The sequence below is a fragment of the Marmota marmota genome, unplaced genomic scaffold (genome assembly GCF_001458135.2).
Source record: "Marmota marmota marmota unplaced genomic scaffold, marMar, whole genome shotgun sequence".
Taxonomy (NCBI): Eukaryota; Metazoa; Chordata; class Mammalia; order Rodentia; family Sciuridae; genus Marmota; species Marmota marmota.
The window spans coordinates 26,074,864-26,091,705 of record NW_026000005.1 but is presented as its reverse complement, the minus strand read 5'-3'; the positions used below and the strand labels follow the sequence as shown (position 1 = coordinate 26,091,705).

Here is a 16,842-nt window from a genome sequence, read left to right as displayed (position 1 = left end):
TCACTGAGGATCTAGAAAAATGACCAATGGTTTTTAGTAAGTGCTGTGGTGAAGCTGAGCCTGGAGCAGGCCAGCAATACAATTGATAGCCAAAAACACTTGGCATTTTCCAGTCCCTGGGGATGCCTTTCTTGCTGTTCTAGAACATGTACTGCAAACTGCTCACCCTTTCCCAAACACACAGTGGGACTTTTGATCCTCTTTGCCCTTGTTCTTGTGGTCTGCTCTCTCAGGAATGTCATTGTCCCTTTCTCCATTTGGCAACAGCTCACTCACTTTTCAAGGTCTAGCTCAAACGGGACATCTTCACACAGCCTTTACTGACCTCTGCAACTTCAGTGAACCGGTTCTTTCTCTGTGTTGCTGTAGCCCTGGTTCCTAGTCACACACGTGCCATATGTGTGTATACCTTCAGTCTTACTACTCCATGAGCAGCTTGTAGGCAGGCATGAAGCCCTAACATCTCCTGAACGCTCTTGCACAATGTCTTGTAAAAGTGGAAGCTCAGTGAATAACTGTTGAATTAATTTTAAAACAGTAAAAGATACTATCCCTGCCCTGAAAGGCTGACAGAGTTTCAACAGGTGCAACCCATTTATCCTGAGCGTTCTTCCCTAGTCATTGGACAGACCTACCAATCCAGGACTGATAAGCAGGCAATGAGAAGGGGCCCCTAAACCAGATTTTAAGAATAATCAAACAAGAGGAATTTATTGAGCACTACTGATTGTGACAAACATGGGACTTAACCCAAAAGAAGTTTAAAACTTCAAGGCTTCTGTGGATTTGTCATAGTGACGCCTTGGTATTTCCTGGTACAGATCTCTTACTCTTTTGTCTGATTCTTCTTGAGAGCAAGGATTCAAACTGAGTGGTGCTGGGCAAGAGTAGCTGAGCAGAGGGGTAATTCATTACTTCCTCCAGCCCTGTTTCTCCTCAAGTAATGAGTTTCATAGGAACCCTCTGTGGGAAGTGGCCAGAGTTTCCCCAGCTGGTAGCTACTCTAAGGCACAAAGTTCTACAGCTATCTTGTGCCATAATATAGGTCACAGAGAACTGCCAAGATCTGACTCTGTTTTCTCTTTGATCTCTCCTTTCATTTGGAACAGAAGCCTCAATTTGGCCCCTGAGGACCTCTTGCTGATCTCACACACTCTAACTTTTAATACTATTTATCAAAATTTTAAAAAATTCAGATTTCATATAGCCCTCTGGATTCTTTTACTTCTCTAATTTTTTTTTCCTTGCCAACCTTGGACTCCATCTCCCACCTGATACCAATGAGCTGAGCTTTGTAGCAACCTCCTTTTAGATGGTTGATTCAGTCTGGTTTACCACATGCCCACTCCTCCCTACTATCATAGTCCTTAACTATTTCACTAGTGTCTATTATTTTTCTGACCCCTATATATATTTGAGGAGGGCCTTAGCTTCTAAAAGAAATCATCCTTCGATATAAAACCCTATCTTCCCTAGACTTTAGGGGTAACCAAGTGGCCTCACATCTTGGGACTCTGCCTAGGAGAAAGGACAGAAACTGCAGTCCAGAGTCTGTAATTGAGATCCTTGGAAACATAGTGCTCCCGAAACATGGCAGACGGTTCAGAGTAGTGAATCCCATCTGCTTCTTGCTTAGTTTCCCTAGACAAGCAAGATTTGATCATGAGAAATTTATTATACTCATACTCAGAGGATTTCCATGGCATTGGGATAGATTGTACATAGCTAGTCCATTTTATTAACTTCTTTGGTTTCTTGGTGAAGAAACCGAGGAAGAAAGGGAGTTGATTCATGGAAGAGCACATAGTAAATGACAAAAGAGGAGATGGTAAAAGTCCTTCCGACTTTGGTTTGTGTTCTTTGCATGACCACTCCTTGCCTTTGATTTTACATGCTTATAACAAGTTCCAAAGTTGGAGAACTTTGATATTCAAGACTGCTTAGCCACCCCTTCCTAAAAATATGCTGTTACCTAATTTTTAACATAGATAACCTTCCACCACCACATATTTCCAAATCATGATCTTCTTTTCCCTACCATCTATTATTACCAGATGATTAGACAAGCCACTTCAAAATTAAATTTCTGGTAGGAAGCAGAGCCACGTGTAAATTTTGCCCTTGAGCTGACTTGCTTCTCAATTTTGATGGACTCTCTTTGTTAGAGATATCTTAACTGATAAAAGACAGATATTGGCATCCACATCTGGGATTTTTATTCAGGAATGAACTGCTTGCTGCTCATCTGTTTTCCATTGCTCCCATTTCTTTTCCCCTTTTTGATGCTTCTATTTCTTACATATCTTTTTTTCTAGCTGTGTTTTCTATTTGATTCTTGAACAAAAGGGATAGGTTATTGATACTGGTGCTGAAAATGAGCTAGAACCACTATTCTGGAGAAAAATACATGGAAAAAGTGGAATCTCATTTAATCAAATTTATTTTTGTATTTATTAAAATTAGGAAGTATTTATAAATTTTTTAAATAATAGATTTAAATCCCTGCTTTAAAATAGTATATAAATTTTAGTTTCTAGATATTTGGCATTGACCAAGTAAATAAAATAAGGTCTTCAGTAAGCTATATTTATGTTTCTCGGTTCACATCTTAAAAAATGATGCTAGTTCCATTTCTTTTTACCTCAAAGGTTATACTTGATGTTGACAGATTGGGATGACTGAACTCCCATTTGCTGTTAATAATTTCACCAAAGTATGGAATAACCACAGAAAACTAAAAAATCTCATAATAAAAATCAAGCCCACTCATCCCAGTCCCATCAGAAGAAATGACACAGAGAAATACAGTCCAAAAGCTTATGAGTTGAAGTTTAGGATCTGTTGTTGTTTCTAATTTGGAATATTCCAAACCTTCATCAAGATGTAAGATTTCAAAGGGATGATAATTTATTGAATTTCTAGAATGTTTTGAGATACTTGGTGAAAGATTTAGCATTGGACCGAAAAATAGTCTAATTGTTAGTGGCAAAGAGATTTTTGGTTTTGTTTCTGGTCATATTGGTAATATGACTGCATAACTATGGTAATCCCAATTTTCTTAACTACTCTGTGTTCCCCCACAAAGAGGACAGGAATTTTAGTCTTTGCTGCCTGTATGATCTCTTAGGTCTCCTAGATGAGATTACATGACAAATATTGACAAGCATTTTAGATGCTTTCCACAAAAGAATTTTCTGTTAAAAAAAAAAAGCCTGTCATTTTATATGGGTTAGACTGGAAAAGTCCCAATTTCACCTGAGTGTTACAGTTATGACTTTGTTCTCTTTCTGTCAGCCTGTTTTCTAGAGAAAATGGAAGGTTTCCATAGATCTCTGATTCAGTAAATCGTGGGTTGAAAGCTCACTGTGCTTTTAAGAACTCTGCAGATAAAGCATCTCCTGCCTTAACAAAAGTGATCCTTTCATTCACATAGTTGTTAGCAAATCCTGATAGCATGGATGCCATTTTCTTTTTCTCTTTCCAAAAAAGCACATGCAAGGAAAAGTTATTAAAGATCAAGCCAAATATGACCAAACTTCGTAGCAATCACAGACATAGACACAAACATCAAAATAACTCCTTAATTAAGTCAATAGCTCTGTTGGGGCCCACATTCCAGGATTCTCAGTAGAGAAAACATGTTTTCTTTATAGGGGAGTTTTATTAGCAGCAATGTTCCGGTATGTGATTCAGGTTAATTAATGATGTAGTCACACTGGTGTCTTGCCACAAGATTTTTTCCAGTAAGTAGGGCACTAGAAAATCACACTGGCATATCTTGTCATGCCAAAAAGGAATCTTTAATTTGGACCATTAAAATATATTTCTATGAGCTTTGTCTACAAGGTAATTTCAGATTTCTTAATGTGTATCAGCTTTAGATTAAGAATCAATTCACTATAAACTATAGATTTCAATAAATATATACTGGTTTTAAAAATTTTATTGGTTTAGATGATTGAGACCTCAAGACCCACACCACACACAAGTTCCTTGTGTGTGGGGGACATGACCTTTCTTGTATGAGGAGATTGGTACCAAGAACCACCTTTTTCCCAGGAGAGTTTTTTAAAATTATTATTATTAATTTTAAATCATGGTGATGTTTTAAAACTTAATTTGTGTTGTGCATATGTAGCAACCTTCCTTGGAGGTTGAAACAACAAAGCAACTGGATTGGAAATTAGATTTCCCCCCTCATGCTGCTAATGTAGTTCTTGTTCCATTGGGATTTCCCCTTTGCATGGGCTGATGATTTCTTTGAAACTGTATGGAAATTGGTTCAGACAGGAACAAAGGGGAGAGGGGATGGCAGCGATGATTCAAATTAGTGTCTCTTCTTCAATGAGCCTGGTGCGCTTGAGAGTGCATGTCATCTGATATCAGTCGAGCCACCTAAGGTTAAGTGAGGTATCAGAGTGACTGGAATCCCAACTTCAGAGTCTCAGCACTAGATTCTTCCCTGTCAAGTTGGGTGGAATTGTTAATTGGAAATCAGCAACATTGTCATGTGGTTCAGAAATGGGCCAAGAGCAATATTTACTTTTCCTTACATGATGGAAAACCATCTCTTCCTTTCTCCTTCATCTTTTCCCAGTCAACCCATGAAAGATTCCCATTGCCTAACGTAATGAATAGGAAAAGGAACAGCTTTGTGACTCTGGAAACAATGACAGGCTTAGAGAAAGGCATCTGAAATACAGTAAAAAGAATATACATTTCATTGTCAGGGGCGTGCGTGGAAACACACGTACACACACATTCATAGGAATCCTGAACAGCTTCTATCCAATATTTTCACCCTCGGCTCTTGCCTGGTTCAAACGCCATACCCTCTTAATTGGATTTTGGCTCACTTCCAGTGTCAGAGAGTTCTGTATCTGTGAAATAATGATCCTGAAATAAATAGCACCTCTCAGTAGAGATATCTTTTTATGTAAAATTCTTAAAGGGAATGGAGGGGAAAGAAATGCTTCAGTGTTTGGGAATTTATGGGGAAGACATCAGAATTGGCCAAAATAAGAATTTCGAAGGACCTCACCTGGTGTTCATGGAGTGTGGCACCATTTAGGATGAGAGAAAACACGAGTCCTTGAAGACTGCTAGATTTGAAAAGACCTTTGCACTTAAGGACCATTTATTTAAGGGCTGATGGATGTGTGGCTGATAGTGATGGGGACCAAATTGCTATGAGTCTCAAGTGCTTCAGAGATGTGTGGCCAGAGGAGCCTTTCTTGGGTAGATCCTTTTAGGTGATGGAAATGAGAACAAATGATATAAATGATATAGGTTAAGCCTGGATCTTTATTTTATTCCCTCAGGACACCAGTTAATAAGCACCTGTCATGGAGGTGCGGAGAAGGGCGGGTTTTGTTCATCCTTGCGACACTCAGAGCACATGATGCAATACGGACTGCTGGGAAGAAATGGGCAGGTGTTTGCATCTGTCTGAAACAGCGGGTGTGAACACCTGGGACAGACCTCTTTGTCTTGAGAAGAGGCTCCCTCTCACTCTGTTTGATGAGTGTGAAGAGTGAGTGACATTTTAGGATTAGAACTTAAACCGTGGAGAAATGACGATGGAGCCTTTTAACCTAAAAAGGCAGGAATTTTAGGATAGATTTCTGGGCTGGAGAAACTGGCTCAAGTGTTACTTGGAATTTCCATATTAACTAATGGCTTCCATTATTCATTTATTCATTCAACTGGTATGTTTTGGTTGCTTTTTCCAGGCACTGTGCAGAGTGCTGGGGCTTCATTGGCACATGAGACTAAGTCCTTATTCTCCTAGAACTTTCATTCTAGTAGGAAAAGACAATAAAATAAACATGCAAACAAATGATTGAGATCTTTCCGGGACTTGGTAAGCATTAAAAAGCAAATAAAACAAGGCAGAATGATGGAGAATGAATAGGGTGTTTGGGCTTATTTGTTCAGTTGAGTCAAAGAAGCATTATCATGGCAATGAAGTTGAGGCATTAAAGGAAGCAGGTGACCTGGGAAGCCCACATTCTTGGATGCAGAAAGGCAGGTACTAGAACTCTTAGAGAGGTATGAACGTGGAGTGTCTGTGCGAGGAGTGCAGGGAGAAGGGTGGGGGTGGAGGAAGGTAAGGCCAAGGGAGGCAAGGGCTGGTTGGAAAAGCAGTTGTAGGCCATGGACAGATTATCAGCAAGCAGTCAGAGCAGGAAGAGGTCTTGGAGAGTGTGGTGCACTCATTTTGCAGAGACTGAGGTGAACTTTCTGCTGTTTAATGGAATGTTCTGGGTAGTGTGGGAAAAGGAGGCACTGAGTCTGATTCCTAGGCTGGGGTTCTTTTCACCAATAAAAAGTGAGAGTTGAAAACAGGATTTTGTCCGCTTGTGTCTTTTGCATCTCTTCCTGGTGTTTTCTGGGGACCAGAGGAGAAAAGAGGAAGTGGCAGAGGGACAGGGACATTCTTTGGGGGCAAGGGAATGGCTTTTATCTCTACACAGGTACATACTTACAGTGCTATACCATGAAATTAAAGTTGCCTCCTAGTTTAGAATACTGGGTCCATCCCAGACCAAACATATAAAAATGTTTTTCAAATGAAAGACAAGTAACTAACACTTGTAGATAAAGCTTAAAAATACTGATGTGTTGCATGAGAAATACTAGTAATAAACACATACACATTGTTCCTGATGTTCTTTTGGAGAAGAAGGAAGAATTCTTGGCATTCATCCTACTCTTGGATCCCACCTACCCATGATTGTAATCACCGTGGACTTTTCAATTGGAGGGAGAGTTCATTCATTCATTCATTCATTCAATGCCTGAGGCCTGCCACTCATTTGAGGAGCCCACATTTTGGTGAAATCTCATTTTAAGTGTTGGTGAGGCTAATAAAGTTTCAAGCATTCTGCAAACTTGAATTATTATAATAGAGCCCCTGAGGTCTTAGTTCACAGGAGGGTCTGAGACCCATCTTCTCCTAGTTTTTCCAAAATTCCTTCCCCCCCCTGGATTGACAGCAGAGCCTTGTGTCAATTCCTCTGAACCTGTTCTGCATGAACCTGTCTCACTTTCTAATCTTTACACTCTGTTGCTATTTCAAGGCACCATAGCATTCCATACTAGTAGGTCCTTTAGAAGTTCAGCACACTCCCCTGGTAGATAACAAAACTGAGCCCTCAGAGACTCAGTTCACTCAGCTTGTTAGGCTGATCTTCCCAACTCAGAGTCCTCTGCTTACTTAAGTTTTTATATTTAACTGGTTTACTTTACTTTGAAATTATTTGATATTTTTGATTTTCCATTCCCATGTCCTTGATACATTTCTTTATTGTCTGTGGGAATTGTAATGGAAATAGCACTGGTTACATAATGGCTACACCCTACATAGTGCGTGTGCCAAGCCCTGTTCTAAATACTTGACCTATCTCTGTTGATTAATCTTTCCCAACCCTCCTGGGTGGTAGGTAGTGCTATTACCCCATTTTACAGATGAGGAAACTGAGAAAGAGAAGGGTGAAGTAACTTCCTCCATAGCAGTTGTGTTAGTAAGTGCTATGATCTGACTTTGGGCCCTGGAAGTCTGGCTCTAGGTGTGATGCTCTTCATCCCCCACTCTTCTGCCTGTCCATCTACACAGGGACAGTCTCTTTGCTTAGTTGGGGTGAGCAGTGCAATGTCTCAGCCATGCAGCCACCTTAAATATTTGGGAAGTATCTCAAGTATTTCAAGTTAAGTAAAAGTACAGTCATCCAGGCAGGAGAGGTAGCATAGGGCTTAGTGTCATTGTTTTTGGCTGCCATTTTCTGTGGTCTGAGTAGAACAAGCATTCCCCTTAGCGCGCCTACATTGTCTTTGACATTCTACACTGGAGGTTCCTGAAAGCTCTCAGTTTTGCAAGTATCCTCTGTGATCACCAGCCACTAAATTACATCTGCCACTGAAGGCCCCAGTGGGCTTTGAACCTGTTGTTCTTGAGAAATTCAAGCCGTGAGTGAAAGGGGGAGAGAGAGAGAGAGAGAGAGAGAGAGAGAGAGAACACTGTACACATGTGCAATGTGTTTTGAGTCAAAGAAGTAATTGTATATAAATGTATTTTTTTATGGGGAGTGAGGGAAAGGTATATTTAATTAACCCAACTGAGAAGGACATAACAATGTTCCAGGAGGGAGTCAATGAAATGAATTTGCTTAAAAGAAAAAAAAAAAAAATCCCAGTAGCCTGAGTCAGCCTGTGCAAGTGATTTGGGAGAGGAAGGGGAGATGATGTAATTGGTTCGGCATGTTCCCATCTTGGCCACTGAGAGTAAAGGGGCCCAGGGAGTTTGAGGAGGGTGTGTGTGTGTGTGTGTGTGTGTGTGTGTGTGTACGTGTGCACGCAAAGTTAATAGGAATGGGTAGGGGGGTGGAAGAGTGGGCTGTAAAACAGGATTAATAACCCCTTGTCAGACCTTTCCCTGTAACTGTGTTTTTCAGTAATTTTGGTTTGAATGAGGACTCTCTAGCCAATTAATGTTTATTTGTTTCCTTTGGCAAGACCCGTTGGGGGAAGGGATAAGAGTGGTGAGTTTAAAATTTTTGTTTTGTTTTTGCATTTTGGAAGAAGAGGCGAGTAATGTGAGTTTGGGTTTTCAATGATGGCTCCCCCCCTTTCCCCTCAAGAGGCAGGAGGCAAGACATGGCCAGCTGGTGCTTGAACTGACACAGGTGCAGAGGCTGTGGGGGGTGGGGAGCCAAGAATAATTACAGGTTTCTGAAGCATCAGGCCCTGCCTGACACAAGCGCTCGTCAAGAAAACTGCTCTTTATGGAAAATTAATGGTGAAGCTGAAAACCCGTCAGACCTATTGTTCTTCTTTGGAAGCCATCACTCTTCAGAAGAGTGGCCTCCCCAAATCCTTGGGCTCTCATGAGGAGCTGGATAGAGTGTCCTTCTTCCCTACAGGACCTGGTTGGCTTTGTCATGGGCCCTGGTAGAGTTTTCCTTTAGGACTATCTCTTCTGCATTTTTTTTTTTGTAAGTTTCTCCTTTAGTCCATATCTAGCCCTTTGCTCTTACTCATAGTATACATAGAGTAATTTTTTATTGACTCGAAAGGCACAAATCTTATTGTGTCTATGGAAATGTAATGACTAATACAGGGACATTTACTGAAACTTGCTTTCAAAGCCACCAAGTAGCAAATGGGATTCCACCTGTGTGTGGCAACCTAAATAGCAGCTTGATTGGGAAATAAGAGTTTAGTAGACTTGAACATTTTCAGCTGTGCACAAACTGTGGCGTCTCTTGACCAGTTGGAAGTTAGAATTTATAGTCTAGTGTCCAAGGAACAGTGAGCAACACATCTTAAGACTGAACTGAAGTTGTGGGTGGAGGCTGGACCAATAGACTTCAAGTTGATATGTTCTGAGAGGTAACATCTGGACAGACAACACAGAACCAAGGTAGGATGGCCCATCAGTGACACCATTCATTTTGAGGATCATGGACGTTCTAAATGGGGGAAAAGGCAGTTCTAAGTTGTTGGAGATGCAAGGGATCCCAGTATCTTCCTCAGAGAGCAAAGACCTAGGCCACAGCTCCCAGCTCTGCCTGGGGTTGCGTGACTTTAAGGCTTACTTTAACATTTAATTTGGATTTGTGTTGTTTAGGGGATTTCTTTTATGCATTGCAACTGAGGAATCCTTGGAAGATGAAAGGAATATTTGAGGCTGCTTTGCATCATGTGCCTAGGGAAAGTAATTTCAAAGACATCATCCTCTCCCCAGGCCTTTAATCTTGTCTCCTTCCTCCCTGGCCTCCCCAAGGAAAAATATACAAACAAATATTTTCTTTGTATGTTGGAAATAATTTGGGGAGGAGAAACACTGAAGAGGTTTCGATAGAAATTTCCCAACTTTCATGTTTGTTTAGAAATAAATTAATTTTCACAGCATTGTCTTTCAGAATTTACAAATTACTAGAGGGAAATGTTTAATTTGGTTTTAGCTCCAGCAACCAGTTGATGTGAGAAACAGTCAAAAGGAATGGGAAATTACATTGGATGTAATACTGTGGTTATTTTGTGGAGTTCAGCAGTTCTGACAGTAATGTATAATACTATTGTACCTCTGGTGTGTGCTATTGTGTGTATGTGTGTGTGCGCGCGCGCATGTATGTGTGTTAATCTAATAGCAAAAAAAAAAAAAAACCACAGTAAGAGATTTTCACTTACACTGTATACTTGCTTACCTGCTTACCTACATTTTCTGGACAAAATTCATTCTTCCTTAATCTTCTACCCTAACGTTGTCTGGGATCAAAAACAAGAAAGAGTGAACATTTGCTTAAAATCATCTTAGGACTCAGTTTTTAGGTCTTAGGAGGTCCATTCTTGTCACTGGTTCATGTATCCTTTCTGAAGTAGGTTCAATGTCACCATCCAAGCAAGTTTCAAGTGCTTGACAGCTGAGATTCTCCCACGGGCATGCCGAGTTTATTAATCATGGTGCTTCTTTCCCCTCTTCCACCCCCTGAGAAAAATGGCACCAGATCTCTCTGGCTGTGCTTTCCCACTTCCTTTCCCCATCTTTCAACTCTGACCTAATTTTAAAAGACGAGAATATGTCAGAATCATTACATCATCTCATTCTTTGAAGGGGGAAAGCCGCAAAGTTCCCATCAATATCACTCTTTGCAATCCTACAGTTTTTTAGGAGTCAGAGGAAAATGCCTTTTTGGCTAAAAAGTGTGAAGTGTAAGCACATCTGTAATGTTAGAAAACAAGGCGTATTTTAGAAGATGACTTGAAAAAAGAAAGCCAGATTTTTCTCCTGTTAGTAACTGGTCTTGTGTCTCTCTGAATTTCCATTCTGGGATGTGTGTGAAGATTTCAAAGTGCAAAAAAGTCACTGAGCTTTGGGCCCTTTCCAGGAGCAAGCAAGGGGTTCCTTTCCTCTTCTGTATTTCAGACTCTTTGGGGATTATGGCACCATGGTTAAAAGCACGTGACAAAAACCACACATAATAAATGTCAGAAAGAGGCTCCCAAGGGCAGCCAAGTGTAGTTGGCCTATGTGTGTAATTACCTGGGTGAGCATTCTTGCTTGGAACCAAAGTTCACCCCTTCTTTGCCCAGGAAAAGCATCAGCGGTAGCATCACCATCAACAACATCATCATGATCATCATGAGGTCAGTCTGATTTCAGAAGAAACCTGACTGTTCAAGTTTCTAAGAAGTGGAAAGTTGCCATTTTCCCATGATTTTGCATCTATATACTTTCCCAAGTTTGTTTTATCTTTTGTGCTTTTAACTCTTGCCTTTTTTTGGTAAGATAGGTAGAATGACTGAGATTAAGGGCAACTAGCTAAAGAGACCATGAATGACTGATAATTGGTTAGCAACATAAGTGTAGTTGATAATTAAAAGATGGACTTTTATTTCTTTGATGTTGTCTCATTCCAAAAAACAAAAAACAATAATAATAACAACAACAACAAAACTCATTAGCAGAATGCAATTTCTTTTTTTTTTTTTTTGTTTTTGACTTACCAACTTTGAGTATTCGTGGATCCAATGAATTCAATTGGATCCAATTAATCCAATTATTACAGCATAATTGTTGAGTGGTGGCAAAAGTATTGCATCAATGGTTTTGTCTTGTGTTCATATTAAAAGAATTAAAAATCAGAATTTTTAATGTCCTAAACACTTTAGAAAGGACTGGCATTGAGGATATTCAACTAGAGTTTACACTCATTGCTTTTAAGGTCATAACCAGACATCCCACCAAGCTGTGGACTCTTAGATATGTTTGGAGATAACTGTTTTATTGTCCATTGAAAAGGGTCATCTTTCAATATTTGGCAGTCAGCACATTTTCTTTACACTGTTATTTCCAGACCAGGCTTCCACGGTCTATATGGAAGAGACCATCTAGGAGCTGCTACATGTTGAACTTTGAACAAAAGGATGATTAGTGGGAAGGAAGGTGAAATGTTTCAAATAATAAGAAGGAGGGAAAGTAAACAGGAAAAATAGATGTCAAAGTCCTTTAGGGAAGTGTCATGGGGAGGTGGTAAAGTGACAGGAGATATCTACAGTCTTGAATGGCAAGTTTCATGTAATTTCTGATGAGCCAAAGACAGGTTGAATAAAAGTCTTTTGATAACTTTGACATCATGCCCATAGTTGAAAAAATGTCTTATATTTTTCTTGAACCCATAAAAGTAACAACTTCTTGCTGGTAGCAGGGAGATTTTCATAAACTAAATATGTGCTGTAAGACATGAATTATCCTATTCTTTCAAGAGGAAAGTAGTAGAAGTACTTTCAGAGGGAGTAGTAGAAGGTATGGCAGTCATAATTTTGATTCCTTTTTTTTTTAATCTAGGTCTTGGATTATTACTTTTAACAAGCATGTTTCAACAAGTAAAAAGGCCATGAAGAATGTATTAATAGAGCTTTCAGGTGATCGTTTCAAAACCAATTACAGGTGATATTTATTAGGAGCCTAGGAGAAGATGAAGCCACGCATTTCAAAGTTGAGATATTAGAGTTTTCACAAAGCACATTTGTGACTCATAAATACATGAGAAAATCACTTTGCACTTGGGAGCATTCTTACCCAGTGCTGACTGTAATGGGTCTTTTTTTGTGTGTGTGTTGTGGTGTTGGTGGTGGGGTGATATCCAATGACTCAGGCCCTTAAGTTGTATTGTTAGGTCAGGCCTAGGGAAAACTCACATCTCCAAGATGTGGTACCAGAAACAGGCATAATTTATATCACTAAACATATCTGCTGACTCAGAGTTGGAGTTTGCTGGTTAGTGCACCATCAGAACAGAGTGACTCTGCTCCTGTGTACCCACAGACATTGGAATTCTAGATCCAAATTTATAATATCCTACTTTGTTTGCTTTCTGTCCACATCTATGTAATCATAGTCTAATTATCATTATCAGGAAATTATCTTTGATACAATGCCATTTACTAATGTGTACACTTCATTCGAGTTATATTATTTTTCTACCAATGTCCTTTTACTCTAGATCCAGGATTCAGACCAGGATCCATGGTGTATAGTTGTCACTTTTTTAAAAATCTCCTCTTCTCTAGTGTGCAACAGCTTCTCAGTCTTGCTTTTTTTTTTTTTTTTTTTTTTGACCTTGATACTTGCAAATACTGCTTAATTATTTAGTAGAATGGTCTTCAGTTTGGATTTGACTGATGCTTTCTCAGGATAAGACAAGAGTTCCTGCATTTGGGGGCAGGACTATCACAGAATATCACAGAATATTTCAGCACGCCCTATTAGCTGTGCATGTTATCAGTATGACTTATTACTGGTGCTGCTCACTTTGATCACATGATGAAGGTGGTGATAGCCAGGTTTCTCCACTGCCAAGTCATTATTTTTGTCTTTGTAATTAATAAAAATCTTGCTGGAGGATAACTTGAGAGTAGGCCTTTATCTTGTTTCTCATCATACTTTGATTTTCATATTGATTTTAGCATTAATTGGTGGTTCCTACTTGCTATCATTATTAATTTTGTGTTTGCCTCATGGTGATTTTTTTTTTATTTCCATCAAACGTTCTATTTTTATTCATTGTAATTTTACTATAAGGAAGAGTTGACTTCCTGTTTGCTTATTTATTTATATCAGCATGGGGTTTTATTTTATTCTGTGGGTTATAATCCATTATTATCACTTCCATTTTTTTGTTGTTGTTGTTGTTGTTGTTGCTGCTTAAATTGTTTGATGTTTGGCCATTGAGAGCTTTCTTTAAGTGGTTCCTCAGTGTTTTGCTGCACTTCTCTTACTTTACAAGCATTTCCATCTCTTCTGGTTCCACAAGCTGTTCTAGGCTTATCCTACAGGTTCTTTGTCCCAGTCCTTGAAATGACTGTTTCTCCAAGGAGCCCTGCTTTCCCTTACTGGATAATGATTCTAGAAACCAAGTTCTTTCTGCTCATTACTACAGCATTGTCTTTGCTTGTAGGCTCCTCAGTGGGTGGAGTTAGGAAATATGTGTACGAATAATTTGTCGATGTATGTACACATTTATTCCTATATATGCTCTGTTGATATAGCATCAGTTTGCCCTTACATAATTTTTGTGTCTGTTTCATGTTTGTGTATGTGTATTAAAATCCAGTAAATACTGATACCATAAATTGCAGATAAACATCATGAGCATTGATTAAGTAAGTTTTCCTAATTATTTACAAATATGATTGGAAATAAATGTTGTGTTTGGGTTAGAAAGATTTCATCTTAAAATTCTCCTCATCTTTAGCATTTTACTCTCCTCACTCTTGATGAGAAAATATTTTAACTTCTACATTCCAGGTGACGAGCTCTTTTCTATCTAAGCTTCATCTCTAGAACATATTGTAAAAAAGTAGATTTCTCAAAACAAAATCATTCTGTAATGATTTCACAGGGATACCTAGCACTTCCTGATGGGTACTGATGCTTCTCTAAGTCTTAGATAGAACAAGAAAGTCCTATGTCCAAATTGCAAGTGGTAGCCTCTCTGAAGTGGTCCAGATTTTAGTGAATAAGGTCTCCCCATGTTTAGATCATAAGTATGACTCATGTGCTCCTGGGATGCAAACCAGGGAATATTGGGAAGGTTATTTTTTAATGCTCCCAGAATAGAGCATAAATGTGTTTAGAATATCTCAATTTCTCAGAACTCTGACTATGAAGAAAGATGAGCCCACATCAATCATTTCCTTGGTGACTTTCAAATCTTTGAGCTAGAAAGCGTGTAAATGGACAGGGCACACAAAAGCTCTATCCATAGACAGTAGCAACTGGGTGTATGAATTAGTCCTTGTGTGGGAGGCAGGGACCGTCCTGTAACCTCAAGGACATCCTATAACCCATGATTCAGCTGATTTTTTTTTTTTTTTAACTTGGAACATATCCATGTCTTAAAGACCTGGTTCTTCTCTTTAGGCAAAACTCAAGAAGCATTATGATTATGTTCTCAAAAGACCCACATTAGTGCTCATTTCCAAGACCTCCAGCCTCAGCAAGATGGACCATACTCTGGGCCATAATGTAAACCTCAATAAATTTGAAAGGATTGATATCCTATAAAGTATGTTATTTGAGCAAAAATAAATCAAAATATAAATCAATAATAAAAATATATCTAGAAAATTCCAAAATATCTGGAAGTTAAACAACATGTTTTTTTTTTGTTTTGTTTTACTCGGTCCCTAATAATAATGGATTCCCCTACTGAAAATAACTGTAAAATAATGAGCATAGTATGAAAGCATCTACCTGAAGGCACTTGAAAGTCAACAGAAACAGTCAGATTTTGATGACAGATACACACTCAGAAGAAGAAGAAAGTAGGGAAACTGTACAGATATTTTCCCAATATTTGAGAACATGGAACAGTGCCAAGGATAAGGTGGGTACAAGGCTTGGGTGTCAGAAGATGGGTTTTGAAGAGTAGAGGAGGTAGAATGACCAAAGTAATAGCACATGGTTGATTGTGTCTTTGGCAGATACCATGTATCTGTTGGGTGCCAAATACTGAGCTTGATTGGCAGCATTTTTAAAACAGGAAGAAAAGATTAAGAGAGGTTTCAGGAGTAGGCTTCTATAATCCAGATATGAACTGACTGAAGCTAAGACTGGGGGTTTCAATATTTCAGAGAAGTAAATGATAATTTCTGGCAATAAGGTACAAAAGGGAAGAGGAAAAATTTGGAGACATGGAGTTTCTGGAAAAGGAGCAAGTGAGGAGGATAATGCAAATTTCTAGATCTGAGAAGGTGCTAACATTGGAGTGTTGGTTTCTAATATAAAGTGCTGAGAAGCTACTGAGCCAGAGCTACCATTTAATCAAAAAGTAAAACAATCAAATCTTACTTTTTCATTAAGCTTTCCTTGATGGATACCTCCATATTAGAGAATTCATTACCCACTCATCCCCTGACCAGTTCACTTTATAGTACAATATTTATTTGGGGTCACTTTGCTTTGTAAATTCATATCCTCTCTAGCTTGTGATTGTTCATTCTGTACCTACATGTATATTACATGGATCTATTCCCATGTTTAATCATTCTGTCACATACAAAGCCCTGCATCTTGCTGTGGGCACAGTAGTTGAATGAACACTTGTGACATGTGTTGAATGAAGATTAGAACCATTCATTAGTTCATATCATTAAAAATCAACTGTGAAGCCCAAAGCTGATTCATAGTTAAGAATCTGGTTTTCTTATTCAGTCATACAGAGTTTTTCTAGAAGCCTGATTAAAACCCAATCTTTTGAAATGTCACCAAAATAAAATCCTTGACAGATACAACACGACTAGGTATATCATTAAAATACATGCATAGCAGAATAAAAGCCTAGAATCAGAACTCTGGTTGAAAACATAGAAGCTTCACGTAGGTATTCAGTTGGGATCCAGTCACATTAAAATGTGCCATCAGAAGCCCAGAAGATGGAGAAAATTGGGCCAATAGTGCAAGGTAGCAATATAGTTTCATACTATAGTCCAGAGAAGTAGAGTTTCTAAGGGAGGAGAGCAATTGAACACAGACTTCTTAAGTATCTACTTTTGCCATGAAAGTGCTTCTATAATCTTACAAAGACTTATAGGCACCAAAGATGAAGATTTGTTGAAACTAAACCTTCTGGTTTTTCTTCTCTATTTCTTTATCAGGAGAAAAACTTTATGTTGAGATATATAGGGTCCTATCTTTAACAGGTCTCAACAGCTGCATCTGAAGTTATTATTATCATGTAGTCAGAGATGCTAAACCATTGTATGTAGATGCCACATAGTGTGTAGAAATTGTGTTTTTAATGACTTGCTGTGAGCATCAGGGGTTTTGTTGTATAC

General features: G+C 38.8%; 1 protein-coding gene across 2 annotated transcripts in view; it reads left to right on the top strand.

The window, feature by feature from the left end:
- Klf7 (Kruppel like factor 7) overlaps positions 1 to 16,842 on the top strand; it is an 89,221-nt gene that overhangs the window by 23,969 nt on the left and 48,410 nt on the right. The gene's annotated exons all lie outside the window — the stretch shown is intronic.